The sequence below is a fragment of the Rissa tridactyla genome, chromosome Z, assembly GCF_028500815.1.
Source record: "Rissa tridactyla isolate bRisTri1 chromosome Z, bRisTri1.patW.cur.20221130, whole genome shotgun sequence".
NCBI lineage: Eukaryota > Metazoa > Chordata > Aves > Charadriiformes > Laridae > Rissa > Rissa tridactyla.
This window is the reverse complement of record NC_071497.1, coordinates 1,080,823-1,097,485: the sequence shown is the minus strand read 5'-3', so window position 1 is coordinate 1,097,485 and position 16,663 is coordinate 1,080,823. Positions and strand designations below refer to the sequence as shown.

Below are 16,663 nucleotides of genomic sequence, written 5' to 3'. Positions count from 1 at the left end.
AAATAGTTGGCTGATAGTCAATAGTATGGACAAGATACATGTCTTCGTTTTAGTTCCGGTATCTTGTCCTGTACTTCGCTTGTCTTGCATTTTGGGTTTCAAATATTTTCGAAATTTCAAACCTTTCGAAATATTTTTCAAGACACCTTCACTCCCTTGCATATGAGCCAGGGGCTTTCCGGCTCGCCATTTCAGCCCCGGGACATGAGGCTGGTTGCTCCTTAGCGAGCCTGAACCAAAGTATGGCGAATCACTGCTTTTGTAAAGTAATACTCCTAAAGATATCTCTGTGCTACCTAAGTAATTATTTTGCCTTTCTACTCAGTGAAGGAGGACACAAGGATATAAATCCTGTTATCACAGACTCATAGAACGGTTTGGGTGGGAAGGGACCTGTAAAGGCCACCCAGTGGCACCCCCTGCCCTGGGCAGGGACACCTCCCACCCGACCAGGTTGCTCCAAGCCTCGTCCAACCTGGCCTTGAACCCCTCCAGGGATGGGGCAGCCACAGCTTCTCTGGGCAACCTGGGCCAGGGGCTCACCACCCTCACAGCCAACAATTTCTTCCTCAGATCTCATCCAAATCTCCCCCCTTTCAGTGTAAAACCATCCCCCCCCGTCCCATGGTTCCCCTCCCTGCTCCAGAGTCCCTCCCCAGCTTTCCCGGAGCCCCTTTAGGGCCTGGAAGGGGCTGGAAGGTCTCCCCGGAGCCTTCTCTTCTCCAGGCTGAACCCCCCCAGCTCTCTCAGCCTGTCCTCCCAGCAGAGGGGCTCCAGCCCTCCCAGCATCTCCGGGGCCTCCTCTGGCCCCGCTCCAACAGCTCCGTGTCCTTCTGCTGTTGGTGCCCCAGCGCTGGAGGCAGCACTGCAGGGGGGTCTCACAGAGCGGAGCAGAGGGGCAGAATCCCCCCCTCACCCCCCTGCCCACGCTGCTGGGGATGCAGCCCAGGCTGCGGGGGGTTCCTGGGCTGCCAGCGTAGGTTGCTGGGGCGTGTTGAGCTTCTCACCCAACAACACCCCCTTCTCCTCAGGGCTGCACTTTCTTTGTCCCTTTCTTTCAGTGCTTTTCCCTGTCACTAGACAGCCCAACGTTTTTGTTGCTTTTGTTTCTATTCCTTGCAGTTTGCCAGGGCATTTCTCCTGCTAGTTAAGGTGGATGTAGTCGTCCATATGTAGTTCCCATGACAGCTCTGCAATGTGGGGTGGTCTCGAGTATAGTATTTCTGCGTATCAGTCACCAGCTGCATAGTCCTGTGGAAGCTCACATCTAATTTGCGAACTAAGGCATCTTTAAGTCTTTTTCTCTGTTTGTGTTCTTTCTATTGTAAGTGCATCTTTTATGTTAAGTGGACAAGATACAATTTCTGGTAATGCTGTTAAGCGTAAGAACTGGAAGGTAGTGTCATGAGGAAAATGTGACGTAATGTACTCACCAGGAATTGCTTTATATTAGGTTGTGGCAACTTTGGCTGTGTATTTTATTCAGTACTTGGTGCTTTTCCAGTTTCTGTGGCATTCCAAAATATTTACTATTAAAGATATGTACTAAAAATACTTACCTGATGCTGTCTAATTTTGACTCTTAATAGCTATTTTAAGTTTAACCTTTTTACTTCCCTCTTGTCCACGACTACCTTTCTTAGTTAGACTAAACCTTCTCTTAATTATATCTTCTAATTGTAACAATCTCCTGCAATCCTGTAGTGTTATTTAAAGTAGAGCAGAACTCGGAGATTTATTGTTCTGTTCTTGTAGCTTGTGCCACCTGTACTTTTTTTAAGCCATTTGGCTAGCTGTGTTCTTTTCTGCCCTTTTTTTTTTACTTTAAAAATAGCTATTCAAAAGAAAAATTTTGTAGGGATTTGTAGGGATTTTTTTTTTTTAACAGGAATTTTACAGGAAAGGAAGTAGTTCTTGAAAAGGCAGGGCAGCCTTTTCTCTTTTGCTGCAAAAATAGATAAAATCCTTTGATGAAATGAAAAATATTCCACCAGTTTTTAGACAACGTTGGAACTGCTTTTTCTTCCTTTAATTTTTTTCCTTGCTGTAGCTTTAATGTGTCCTGTGTGCAAAATATCTTTTCATTCCTTAATCATTTTGTTGGTCAATAATACTTTTCATTAATATACCTTATCCCAGATAAATTTCTAACTTCTTTGAGGAGTCAGGTGAGGTGAGGCAGTTAAGTTGCTACAGCTAGAGCTGTTCAGTTTTTTAACCTACTCTTACCCAATGGTGAAATTACTTGCTCTAAATTGAATACCCAGAGGGTTTTTTGCTTCTATATTATGGCCTAAGTAATTTTTCCTTCAGTTAGTAAGTAATGATAACTGATGGCTTGTGTTCTGGTTGGGTTGCCTGTATTTCTGAGTTTAAGATACAGGAACTTGGGTGTGATGAATGCTTGTCATTGCTTAATGCCTGCCTAATGCGTGGGTAGTTTAATTTTCCTGTGATGGTATCTTGTGACGTCGACTACTCCTAAGAGCAAGCGCTTGTCTCTCTGGCTTTGTTTTCAGCACTGTGTATCTGAACTGCTGTTCTTTGTGTATTAATTTTATCCGCGGCCTCTTTTTTGTTTCATTCTGAATTTCCTGGCATTGCAGCCAGCATTTACTCGCTGCTTCTGCTCAGTGTCGTCTTACAGGGATTTTATCCGGCTGCATGTGTGTCCATGTGGTGTAGGGAATAAGCGCTGCCTCTCTTGTCTCCTCTCTATCTGTACAGCTTTTGTGTTCTCTGTGTTAAGGGCACCTAGGAAGTTTAATTAGCAACCTTCATGTGCCTAGTTTGTGTACGACTCAAATCTAAATTAATAATGTAAAGATATTTAACTGAAACAGATGTTCTGACTTCTTTCTGTCGATCACAAGGCTTACTTTCCTTTTTTGATGTGAAATCCTGTTCGACTATTATTTTGTACCAGGGTGTTTTCAGGAAGCACATGCCTTGTACCCTGCTAGATAAATGGAGTGAAAAGTTAAGATTTGGGTAAGGTTATGATCATGGTGAGTATTTAGTGGTTGCTCATGTGCGGCCTCTTCCATGTATACATTAGCTGCAGAAACACACACTCAATGTATACATTAAGGTGCATAAACCAGGAGGTCATCGCTACCGTGATTAGCAGGCAGCAGTGGGGAGGAAAAAATGAACTAACGTCCTTCCTGTGCAGAAGGTACCCTACCAGCACTGCTGTGTTTTCTTTTACAGCCTTTTAAATTGTTTTTGCCAGTTGCATGGCCAACAGGAAAGCCAATTTCTAGCCCAGTGTTCAATCATAGCTATTAATAGAAGGCACTAATATTTGAACACAGCTGGATCCAGCTATTTGTCTTGGATCTTTGTGTTCTTATATGGTAATTCTATTGATACCAAACAAAGTTTTGCTGCTCCTTATGTAACAGGTTTTTGGCATTGATCTTAATGGGTTGTTAATGAGTAATAATTTTCTTTTTGTTGCTGGCTGCTGTAGTTTACTGAAGTCAGAATGCTTGTCCATATTACTTGCATGGACAATTTATTGAAGCAGTGCTGGAAGAGTTCAGCAACAGTGGAAATTCCGTAAGAATTATTTTTGTTTCAGAGTTGACTGATCTTGAATATTTTCAAAGGAAACTTCTTGATCTTAATGATTTAAGAAATTTAAGGTTAGTTACTTTCAGCTGGCATCCAAAGTAACAGTTTTAAAGGGGGATTCAATCTGCTTGTGCGACAGAGAGAAAAGCAAGAAGGAAAAAAAGAGCAATTACTAAATATCTTTGAGTAAAGCCCCTACTATTTCTGCAGCAGACTGGAAATTCTGTCACAACTTTACGTGGATTGTCATCAGAAGTGATTCCTACTGTCAGTGTATTTGCTGGGATGTTTTTTTTCTGCTACATGCCTTACTTTAGCTGTCACTAAATTTTTATTCTGTGGGCTTTGCACAGGCATCTTACTGCGAAGGAAGGCATTTTTGAGTAGAAGACCTCTGACTTTACAATACTGATTTGGAACGTCCACAGAAATGCGTAAATCTATTTCCATGTTACCAGTCATATTATGAAGGTTGTAAAGGCTATCTCTAAATTTTGAGGTTATTCAGAAAAAATACTTAAATGAGGTATCTGAGAACTTCCTTTTCATGTTCTCCTTTGAGTAAGCTTGTGTCATGGTGCACAAATCCCCAGTTTATCGGTGTTTTGCAGCAAGACTGTGGCAAAGCACGGGGCTGTTGCTGCAAGTTGCCCTCAGAGCTGTTGCCAGCACGGAGCCCAGCACGTGGAAACCATGAGAGCCGTGTCCCTGTGGAGAACACTGCTGGTTTTCTTGGTGGCAGAGGCATGCTAAAAATAGACCAGAAGATGAAAAATTGGAAGCTGCAGGAGTACAGAAGCTGCCTCCTGTGTGGGAGAGCTGCCTTTGTGTAAGGTCATGGGATGTGGCGTCCATCACCCGAGGTCATCTCTGCGTTTGAAAAGTGGGGCTGCAAAAGAAGCCTCTAATCTGGAGACTGCTGCGGAAGTTGCAATTTGTAAAGCTATGCGGGGGTCAGAATAATACGATCATTTCACAATACGTGTTCTGTACTTCACTCAAAAATGGGATATTTTCCTCATCAGTCCGTGTCACATCTTTGGGCGTTTTCCCCTTCCTACTTCCCTTCTAGGGCTGACTTCTGTTTCTTGTTCCCTTGAGATAAAGGGCAGCATGGAGGCTATTACAAAAAAAATGGCTGAAGGGTTTGTTAGTGATATGGGGGCTTTTTCTTAAAAAACATAAAACGTACACCTCTTCCCCCTGCCCCCCGCTCCGATATTGATAATTTGATTCTATAGCAAAAAAAAATAATTAAAAAGTCAAGAGCTGGTCACTGTTGGTATTTCAAGAAGCATCTTTTAATTTCTAAATTAATATAAATTATTTGGAATTTGTGACGCTTAAAAATAGTCCTCATTGGGCAAGTTCCAGTGGCTTTAACTGGTCCAACCATCTCGATTTCTTTAGATTAATAACACCTATGTACTTAGGGAGTCTGGATAATCAGTCCAAATTTAGGGAGGAAGTGTCCCATAAGCTTCTCATAAAAGTATCGGTGTTGTGCGGGGCAGATGAGTAGGTTCCGTCCGCCCGCACCGGCGCTGCTGGCTCGGAAGGTGGGAGACGAACGCTGCTTTCCCGGAGCCGGGAGTTGTGCCGCCCTGGCGGCCGTTTCGTCCCTGCTCTTGGCGCGTCACTCTCTGTGCCGTCAGCTCGGAGACAGCCCCGTCTGCTGGGGGCGCCCGGCCGGGGCTGGGCGGGGGCCGAGCCTCGGCGGGGGCCGGGGCCGGGCGGGGGCCGAGCCTCGGCGGGGGCCGGGGCCGGGCGGGGGCCGAGCCTCGGCGGGGGCCGGGGCCGGGCGGGGGCCGAGCCTCGGCGGGGGCCGGGGCGGGGCGGGGGCCGAGCCTCGGCGGGGGCCGCGCCGGGGCTGGGCGGGGAGCGCGGCGCCCGCTCGGCACACCGGCTCGCCCAGGGCTGGGCCAGCACCTCCCAAAAAACCGAAACCACAGCCTGCGCCGCACCGCGGCGGAAACCGGCCGTATCCTGACACCGGGACGAAAACCAGCCATATCCTGGCGTTCCTGCTGGAAGCAGAGGACGCACGAGTACCAGGTAAGTTAGCTATTCGTGATGGCTTTGCTTTCCCGCCGACTCTGCTTTAGGCTAATTTACAAGGTTCGGTTCTAACCCCCCCGCCCCCTTCCCCCGGGAATTTTGTGGGCTGAAACAACACAAGCTGCTGACTTCCAGCGCTTCCAGCGTGATCCCGTCGTTGTCAGGCTCGAAGTGCTCCAGAGCTAGCTGTGTGTGGTGAATTGGCTTTTAAAATCATTGTAAGGTGGTGGGAACAGTCTTTTTAGACACTGTGTAAAACTGCATGTTTTGCACATTACACAACAAGTGGTTTACATGACATAAGCAGTCTTGAAGAAGAGACGGATAAGGACGAGCAGACTTTTAAAGTAGCGTCTAAGTTGTTCTGTATTTATATTTTTGGTTTTGGGTTGGTGTGGTTTTTTGTTGTTTTTTTTTTTTTTCTTCATTGCTCACAGCCCACACTGTTCTTGCTTCAAAACCTGATGTAGTTTTTTTTGCAAACAAATGCAGAGCTTCATATGCCTGCGGCACGTAGAGAATATTGTGTAGGCAGGGTATGGGGATACGTAAGAGCGACTTCTTGGTTGAAGTGTGCTTAGGTATCAACATCTTACTGACAAGAATTTATTATACTTGATACCTATAATATGCTAAAATACCAGATACAACAAACATATGGGAAAAGAAATACTTTTCAATGAATTGTGTATTATTGCTCTTTCTGTAGTAGTAGAAATTAGATAGGTAGGTGTTGCTTAGGGTAGCCGCTATTTGATTATTGTTTCTAGTATTCTTGCTCCTTCTCTTTTCTTCTTTGGAGAAAGTAAGAATAGTGAGTTAAATAACGTGGAGTTCTTGAACATTGCAGCGACCTCTGCTGAGTTCTTGATCTGTTATCTTCTTTTGACAACTAGTTTTCTCAACGTTGGTTTGGTTTTTTTTTTTTTTTAATTGATACAAAACATACTGGATAGTACTTTCTCCTGTGTAAGGCATTTTCTTTCGTGGACTAGCGTACTTGTTAGTGACAGTGTCTTGTATAAAACAGTGCTTTTTTTGTTTTTTTATGGGAGTGATTAGATACATTGAGCTATGTAGAGCTTGCAGAAAATTCCGTTCCTAATCTTGGAGTGTCATGGAGTGTCCCTCAGCCAGTATTTCTCACAGCTCTAGTTCTGGAGCTCTGCACCTTAAGCGGACACTCCCAGTTTGAAATCTCGGCACAGCTGTACTGTCCAGAAGTTGGTGGCTCTTGGAGGACTGCGAATGGGGCTAGAGGAGAAATCTCTGTCTACAGAAAGGAAAGGAACCGCTTCTTTCAGTGAGTTTGTCTTCAGTGTGTTCATTCTCGTTTCTACTCTTGTTTTCCTGAGGGGTAGAAAAAACCTGCACTCACAAAAACCTGGGACTTCGTCCAGAGCGTCTTCTGCCAAAGTGAGAACCTGGCAGGGAGGCAGTGGCCCTGTGAGCTTCTCCGGAGCTCTTTAAGGCTCGGAAACCTTCCCTCTTCTCAAAGAAGTCAGCTCTGCGCCTGCCTTTCTGCCTGACTCAGTAGAAGTGCTTGAACTGACTGGAATACTCCCATTTTTGATCCCCAGGAAGGAAGCCTGTGTGAAGCAGGACAAGGCTTCATGAAGCTGGAGATTTTGTGTTTTTTAATTGAACAATGATGTGCTTATTCCTCCAGAACATGCAGAGGGCCCTTATGAAGCAATTTTGAGAGATCCTGAGTTAAGAGCCAGTGCTGAAGCAAGAAATGTCCCAATCTGGCTCTTTTTAAGCAGGAATAGTAAAACAATGTTTTACTAAAAGTTTTTGTAAAATTATCTAAGAAAAAACATCCCAACACCACCTCCCCCTGAGTTTGTGCAGTGTTGTGCTCAGATGATATTTTAACAGCAAAGTTCTATTAAGATTCCTTGACTTGGTGATTTTTATTTACCCTCGTATCTTATTTTCTGGTAACTAACACCGCTGTGACAGTGTGTGTATCAGATCATGTGGCTTTGTGAATAAGACTTTGTTTCTGCATCCTGGGGGTGAAAAATCCAGTTTCTAATTCAGAGTATTGCTCACTAGCTCTTCTGACTGGCAGCCACCCATTTTGAGTATTGCCTAGTTTGATTATTGTAATAAAAATACCCGGGCTCATCGTTTCAGAGATCTTCCGTCTTAAGGTGAAGTCCTCTCTCACAGAACGTTTCTGTCTTTTTAAACGCCACTTTAAAGAAGGCTGGTTCTGTCTGTAATTCTCCGTTCCGTCTGTGCAGAGGAGGGCTCCGCGTGCTTCCCCCGGCGACACCGCAGACCAAGTGACACAAATCCTAACTGAGCTCAGCAGCTCGCTGTGGCATGTGGCTGGCACCTAATCGCCTGTTTTCCTGGTGTTTTCTTATCAGTGTGCAGTTTGCTGCTGCAGATCACTTTGGAGCCTTCTGGTGTTTAAAACAACACGCAGAAATGGAAACACCTGTAGTAATTACAGCTGAATACTAACCTTCTGCAGGGTGTAGAACTGAAAAGAGGATTTTTGAGCTATGTACAAAAAGGAGAGCCCTGCTACAGTGACCAGCTGGTACGTCACTGTAATACTCTGTTGTGCAGAGTGGGAACCGGAGAAGAGCGGTGACAGGACTAATGCACTGCTTCTAATCTTTGAATATGACTGAATGAAAATGAAATTCCAGTCTGTGCCAACTCGTAGCATTTATTGTTGATGAAGGCAGAGCAGACAGGATGTTACTAAGGAAGACGAGACCTCGGGCAGTCAAAGAGAACAGATGTATTGTGTCCGGCTGTAGACAGCAAAAAGACACAAGGAACACAACTCGGGAGAACTGGGGCATTCCCCTAAAACCGCACGGTTGTGGTTGTACAAAGTGGTGAAAACAAACAGTATGTGCCCTTCAGGTGAACCGCGCTCATTACAACGTGCCCACCACACCTCCACCTCTGAAGCTCCACGCCTCCTAGACGAGACCCCCACTCTCCGGGCTCGTGCAGAGATTCAGGAAGGTTCTATATCTTTAATCGAAGGGAGAATACCAGTCGCCAACAGGCGCTTCTTGTGAAATCATGAGCCGCCAGAGAGAAGCGTAGCATGGCAATGAGTGGATTTTTGTAAAATATCAAAGCTTACAATGCATAAGCCAAGGTGTGCTGGCTTTGTGGAGCTTCCCCCAGTGCCCAGCTCCGCGCAGACATCAGGAAACACGGATCTGGGCTCTGGGGGTGGATCGGCTCTTTGCATCCCGGGTGAAGAGCCCAGGGTTGGGACAACATTGTGAGGGAAACAGTTTCCAAAAGCAGGTAATCAAAGAGTACATTTTAAGAAGAAATAAGAATGGGGAGTTTAAAGCAAACTGTTGGTGTCAGAACTCTTTTCGTGACACTACTGTATGCCCAGCGAGCAGGTTTCACCCAGTGCTCACACGTTTGGCTTTTCTGAGTGTTTCTCAATGTGTAGCTGGGGGCACTTTCAAGTTAGGTAACCCATTCTGTGATCAAGTGGAAATACTGAGATAACTCCTCATCTCAATGGCAATAAAATGAACATCTTTGACAAAGAAAAGTAATTTTGAAAATAAAATGGTTTTACTTGCCTGAAGCTGTGAGTTGAAAAACTTTTCCAGTGAAACAAAGTCTCCGTTTGGTGCTGGTGTGGTATAATCTGGATACAGAACCAAAGCTTTCTTGCAGTCTTCGCTTTTAACTCAATTTAAAAGAAACAAGGAGTGTTTAGCCTGTGATATTAAGGTGGTGGTCTGTTTGCATACGGGCAGAATCTGAAGGCAGCAGGTGAACTCTGTTACCCTGCTTGGCATGCACTGGCTTTCTTTCCAGATCACTTGCAATAGTCGTGAAAGGATGTTAACCAGGAGTTGCAAAGGTTATAGAGCAGTAGCCATGCTCTAAGCCATTACTTAAGTCTAATTTCTTTGGCCCACAAACTGAACTGTGTGTAGGTAGAGGTTCTTTGCGTTCAAGTACTGTGCCTGCTGTGTGACCACCTAGCAAACTCTTTTCCCCTGCCCCCAAACACAGTAAACGACCCTGTGAAAACATTAGACTCAAGTAGGAGAGATTGACAAATGAATGCACAGAGCTTCTTACCAGCAACTGTGGGATAGTTATAAATTTTTGTGCATATCCCTAACTTCCTGCATATAAGTAAGCATAAACTGAGGTGTTGAAAGGTGAAGAAAAGAGTCAAATGGTACAAAAATTGTTCAAAGTCAATTGTCATTCACTGCCCTTGGTTGCCTCTTGTTCAAACATAAAGGTGTTTCAGAGTCTTAACAGTGACTTAATAGTTACTAAAATAAAGAAGAACAAACATAGCAGTATTAAGCGTTGGACTGGACATAGGCTACTGAAATCCAGAAAGCCTAAAGCAGACATCTAACCTAAAGGTGGTTTGATGCATCAATTAGTTCCTAGGTGTATGAAGCCTTTTTGACACTGTGCTAAATATAATACTGATCTTATTCACAGATTGTGCTTGATAACGCTTGATTCAGTGTGACACAATTCAAATGGAAACAGGTTATCTCAAAAAACGCTGCTTAAAAACCTGTTACTTTAAATTTGAGTAGTATGGTTGATCAGCTTTGGCAGATAGATTAAAAAAGTACTAATAAGTTTTTTCTTTTTTTTTTTTTCTGTGCCGAAGTGGCAGAGATTTTATTTTAGTAGTCAAAACAGCAGAAAACAGTAAGTGTGAGTCTGTCGTATGAAAGTTGTCTGTCTCAGTGTGCTGCGATCCCCGATAAATTTAGCAGCACTCGAGGCTGTAAGAATGCTTCATGAGCTAATAAGCTTTTCAATTTCTTGAAAAATTTCTCTTTAAAAAAATAGTCATGTTTTTGTTTCATGAGAAAATGGATTTGTTTATTTCCTGTGTGCTCTTTGAGCATCTCTAAATGATGGTTGATCTTGCTCTTGGGTATAGATTAATCTTTGTTGCAAATACTTATTGTATGTGATGAGAAAATTGCAGAAGAATAAAATTCGAGGATTAATCTTTTCTAAAGTAGTGATATGGATCATCTTTTGAATTGGGTTTTGCAGAGAGGCAGGGTCCTGTTCTACCAGTGGTCTTTGGGTTTTGTCTCTCTGACTCATCCCCGTCAACTTTCCGATCTGGAAAAGAAGCACCGGCGCAATCCTACTGTTTGTCATTAGTTTTGCTGTTATTTAGGAGGAGGGGGCGCGTGGCGCTGAGAGGCTGTCAGGTGGCAAATGCACTTCTGGGGCGCTCCTGAGATGAGAATGTCCAGATGAGGCTCCTGATGGTTGAGTTGCGTGCGTAGTCTTCCTCCCACGCATCTCCTCGCATGCCGGCCCCTCCCCAGGCAGCAGTTTCATTTTGACGCCCAGCAGACTTACCTGCTGGGTTTGTCTGTCCTCTGCAGAGGGAATACTTTAGCTCTACTTCACTTTATTCTTCGGGTTCGCTCTGAACTGTGGGTGCGTATTTGAACAGACAAAATCTAGATCTAAGTTTCTGAGCTCTAAGGGGGAGTGGGTTTATCTCTAAAATTATTTTTCTTGTTACCTTTGTCAGGTTGTGGAAATTTAAACTAGCAAAATAGTAATAGTTTTTACATTTTTTTAAGTTATGTTCATACCATGTTAAAAGCACAGAAGTACAGAGATGGGTGGTTTTTTTCTCATTTTTGGTTGTGTTTTTTTTTTTAAATGGATATTTTAAACCATGTGTATTGAAGAACTGAACCACAAAAGCATTAATTCAACAAACTGCCTATTCAAATGAACTTTAATACTTACATATTAAATCCTGCTTTGGTTTTGTTCGCTTTACGGCAACCGGTGCAAAGCTGGGGGGCTTTGCTGAGTCAGGGCTGTAAAGAGCTCCGTGCTATCACAGTAACAACACCAACAAAGAATTTTACATTGAATTAGAATTTAGTTACAGAAAAAGTAGCTTTCCCCCAAGGATTTCTTCCCCACCCGCCTCAGTTACTGGCACGGGCAGTAGGCTTTGTTTATAACATGCAGTGTTAGTGAATTTCAACACTGATAATAGGCTTTAGAAATGAAAGAGGCATGCCAGTAGTCACATGTGGCAAAGTCAGTCATTAGAACTTGCAATGTGAGTTGTTTAGAAAGGAAATCATGCTGATTACTTCTACAAAGAAACTTATCACAACAGGACGACATAGCGGCATACACGGCAGGAATGTTTTATGTAAATACATCAGCGTCTGGATAATATGCAGGTACTAAGAGGAAACCTATATCCTGCTATTACATTTCATTAAGTTTTTAATATTAAGCCTCCACAAAATTAACGGAGAGTCTGAAATCTTGGAAAAAAATATTGTTCTCTTGGTTGTGTGTGTGGTTTTTTATTACCTTTCTCTTAAAAACATGTTAAAACAACTTAATAGGGGAACTACGTATAAGAACAGTAACTGCAAAGTAATAGGATATTTCCAGAATTACTTAGGATGGAAAATGGCACAGAAGCACTCAAACTTGTAATTTTTAACTCGGCTGTTATAGATACTGTCATAATAAAATTTATGTAAAGAGGCAATTTCAGTGGTACACTTCTTCCAGTTTTAAATCGCTGCATATCTTAGCTGCCATGTAGCTTTAAATATATATGTCTATATATTTTTATATAGAAATTTGTACATATGGATGCACACATGGATATTGACTGAGATTGTGCCTTGCACCTCCAGCTGACTCGTTGGAACATTAGTGGAATTGTGTTTATGCTGCAGATGACAATATTGACTCTTCACGGCCAGCGTGTGTGGAACGTGCCTTGCTTTGCGAGCGGTGTGAGAGCCCGCAGCGGGTGCTGGGGTGTGCTCGGTGCCATCCTTGCCTTGCCTCCTGCCCGACGACAGCCGCTGTCTCTCTGGGGGGTGAGGGCTGCGCTGCCCTTTTCTTACCACGCGCCACCAAAGCAAGCGAGACATTTAACCTGCAGCAGCTCACGCGGTATTTTACGCTGAAGTGAAATAGCCCATTATTTTCCACAATAGTTCCCTAAAGAGCATTTGTTGCCCACATCTTACAAACGTTATTAATTAAAGTTTAGTAACACAACCATTCCTGTAGAGAAGCCACCGTTTGTATCCAGGTAGGTGAAGTTTTGCCTTGCATTACACAGCTGTGTTGATGTAACCCTGTAAGTTAGTAACACTGAAATAATGAACTTGCTGTTCACTTTCAGCCCGCGAAACAGTCCCGACTCATTCATGTGTAAGGTGTGTAAGCCCAAACGAGGACCCAGGTGGGTCTTCAGTCCGCTGTCCTCGATCGGCACAGCTAGGTCAGTCAGAAAATACTTAGGTAAGCTGGCCCAAGGCTGCTGGGGCTGGAAGTGCCAGGTTCATCTGGGCACCCTCTGCCACGGAGCAGCTCTTCTCCCAGGAAGGGAGATCTGTGAGCTCTGACTTGAGGGATTCTTTGCTATACAAAAAGTCAGTTTCTTCTTCTTTTACCGTTGCCTTAGCTCCCTGACCAGAGGACAAAACATCAAGTGCCATCTTGCTTTTCTTGACACTAATTCCCTCTTACCCACTTTTTCTTCCTTATTTTTTTTCCCACCTAAAGCTGTCCTCAGATCTTTCTTTATTTGTCTGTACTGCAGATGATTCGTCTGTACTGTACTGTGATGGCGAGAACTGTCTTACACTTGACCTAGAGAGGCTCAAGCCAAAAAGATGAAGTTGTTCCCATATTTTACATTTATATTTGTGTTCGCATGGGAACAATTTTTTATCTTGAATTCCTCTTTCCTGGGTTGTTTTTGGCAAGGGTATCTCAGCCTGTGGCATTGTAACTTTATATGCTTTTCTCAGTATTGCTGCCTGCCTAGCTTTTGGATTCTTGTGTTGTTGCATCTGATATCCTTCAACCTACCACCAGCCTGTTGGAGATCCCTTTGGGAACTCCCTGAAATGTTTAGGCTAGAAGCTGGCTGAAAGGAAGCTTGTAACCCAGTGTTAAACTCTAACCTCCCCATTTCATTCGAGAAAATGTCACCTCAAGTACTGTGAGAAGTTGCAGTGGCAACATGTCCTACTCTGGAGGTTTGTTTGTTCTTATTCACCAGACTTATTTCCGTGTTTGAGTGTATTCAGTGTTGCGTTGTCTTTTTACGTACTTTATTCTTCACCAATCTGTTGATTCTTACTTACTCTCGTTATCATCTAAGTGTTTCTGTATTGGTTGCTTGGTAAATGTTTTCAGCATCTCTGCTGGTTTTGAAGGAATACAACTGGTGCGTTGTCCTCTTTTCTGAGGGTCGGCAGTGACCTTCTGTAGTCTGATGAATCTTCTCCATGAATTTCCAAAATTTATAGTATTAGTTGACGATAGCCTTTGCTGCATTGCCTATGGGGTAGTTTCAATGACTTCCGTCTTTCCATAACTTAGAGCTCTCATGGATTTCATCACTTGCTGTTTGACTTTTCCAAATATGCATTTTCAGCCAGTTCCCTGAATAGCTAGAATTACTTTCTTTCTGTGTTTGTCACCTTTACTTTCATTTTCTTCTCCCGTTGCACTTTCCCTTTTACTTCTGCATTTGTGGGGTACACGCACTGTGATAACCAATTCTTGATAGGCTATTTTTTTTGTCTTGTTTTACTAACCCACTTCTGGCTTCTGTGATTGTTCTGTTCCAACAGTAGCCTGAAGATTGTCCCCCTAATTTGACAAATGAGTTCCTAAGGGTATTCCTTCTCTTACCAAGTTAGATCCTGTGGTGGTGCAACCCCACCACCACCACCTTGTTCCTTGGCACGGTTTTGTTGCCACATAATAATACAATGGACCAGAACGATACATAATGGTCTAACGTGAAAGAACGGAAAGGTGGAGAGCAATGGACCAGAACACTATGGCAACCCTTTAGTGTACCTATGGCTCCTACCGTTTCTAAATAATAACTATAATTGATCACTCCTGACAACATATGGATCGTGGCCACAGAAGGCGGGATACCAGGACCCCAAGACCTAGCGAGTTCTGGGCTTGCGTAACCGGTGGAAAATGCTGGAATATTCCGTTGTCCCAGCTGGGCCACAGTGTACCTGATGAAAGTCAATTATCTCAGATCCTGTAAATAGTGATTCTAGGGGACCCTTTGGGCTCTCCGGGATCACAGGGGGCTGTTGTTAGTATCTCTCCTGGGCTGGGACGCCCCTGAGGCAAACACCTCGAGAATTAGAAGGCCAGGGTGAGTCAGCCCCTCTTGAGTCTCAGTTACTGCCCATTGAGGAATGCCGATGCGGTGTGAACGTGCGCTCTCAACTCAGGAAAAGGGAAGTTTGACTATAGGCTAGCCTCTCGGTCACCCACCTCTCCACCTCTATGTTTGTGATACACACATTAGCCTTGTGGATGTGGATGTTCCTCTTCATGTGGATGTGCACACGTAGGAGCTGAAAGGGGTACCAGCCAGCTCGTTAGAGGTGTGCGATACTGAGGGATCTTGATCTCGGTGATTATAGAGGACGGGGAGTGTGTGTGTGTGCGCGCGCGTGCGCACTCCTATGCTTTGCTCATGTGTATATGCATTAGTTTGAGATCTGTGCTTTTGCTCACATATCTGTGTATTGATTTGGGATACTTTATAGTAAGTCAGTGTCAATCTTGTCATCTTCGAAGTTAAGTTGTTGTTCAATTATTTTGTTAAATAACTTTGTAAGCCTTTAAATTGGTTAATGATTAAGCGTGGCTAAAATTCAACCTCTTGATCTATCTCAAATCATTAATAAATTTTGAATCGCTGCTAAATCATAACTGTGTCAAATATCCCCATCTGTGACAGATCCCCAGTCTCTCCGTCAGCCCTCCCTGGAAAGCCATCATCTAACTGGTGGCCAGGAGCGTCTGAGGTCTGTGGGTGGGTTCCTGTGTCTGTCTGTCTGTCCGTCCATACCTGTCCTGCCTGCTGGCCGGGCCGGTGACACCTCAGCCTGGGATGCTGCCTGTCACCCGGCAGCATCCAGGGTAATTATCAGGTACCAGTTTGTGCTTAATCAGTGTCAACCTGTAACCTCTCCTCTGTCTTTCAAGCCCCTTCTGTGGTGGTCGTGGCGGTCTCGTGCTGTCCATGGGCTGCCCTGCAGGAACCATCTCCGCATGCTCCCTGCTGGTGGCCGCTCTGCCCTGGAGCTCACCTGCTCTCCCAGCTGGCAGAGCCGTGCAGCAGCCGCCCCCCAGCCAGGACCCCTGGCTGCCCCTCGCTCCCCGGGGACCTTCCCCACCAGCTGGGTCGGGACCGGGGCCAGCTCGGCACCCCCCGGCCCAGTGCTCTGTCTGGGCAGGACCCCCAGGTGCAGCCTCAGGAGGAACAGGCGTCAGCGCCCGTGATGCTCATTTTTCCACCCGCTGCCGTCTCTGCCCTTCGGGGCGTCCCTGACAACACAACAAAAACTTTGCTCTCTGCAGGAACACCTGCCTGGCTTTCTCTGCCGAGCCCCAAGCTCCGGGGCAGGCCGGACTCTGCCCGTTCTCGCAGTTCCCTTTGTGAGGGGGTGTTTCACCAGCCGGGGTGGGAGCAGGGTGTGCCTGCCCGGGCCGCGGCGGTGCGTCAGGCGGTTGTTATGCTGGTTGCTAGGCAGCGTTTTAATATTTACCTCCGCGCCTGACACGCGTCCGACTGTTGCTTCGCCCCTTCTGCAGTCCGTCGGTCGGGCTGCAGCAGATGTGGACGGTGAGCAGCCAGGCACAGTCAGACACTGGTCCTTGGAAGAGGGAAAGTGGAACAACCCACAGTAAAAAGGAGCCCCCCAGAGCCAGGCTGGTGGTGACCGTCTGCCTGGTGGCCACCAGGCGAGGGGTTGGACCCTGGCAGCTTCGTGTGCTGTCAGTCTGCAAAGCTCAGCGTGGTTGCAGACCCAGGGCACTAAAGGGCTAGGAAGGACAAGGACCCCTGCTTGTAGTGGGTCTTTTTGGGGAGAGAGTGGAAAATTGGAGGCCCGGAATAGTGGGGAATTGAGGCAAAAACTGCTGTTAAGTGAGGGGGGGCACACCGTGGCCCCGAGAGAGC

At 45.2% G+C, this 16,663-nt stretch overlaps 1 protein-coding gene across 7 annotated transcripts in view; it reads left to right on the top strand.

Annotated features, from left to right (window-relative positions):
* Positions 1–16,663, top strand: part of CAST (calpastatin) — a 67,028-nt gene that overhangs the window by 18,692 nt on the left and 31,673 nt on the right. Inside the window, exons 1-2 of one of the 7 annotated variants that reach the window (XM_054185013.1) lie at positions 5,558–5,634; positions 6,787–6,940. The exons of the other annotated variants lie outside the window; for them this stretch is intronic. The gene's annotated coding sequence lies outside the window, so the exon portion shown is untranslated. Of the gene's footprint in view, positions 1–5,557; positions 5,635–6,786; positions 6,941–16,663 lie in introns of those variants that run through there. 7 annotated transcript variants of the gene reach the window in all.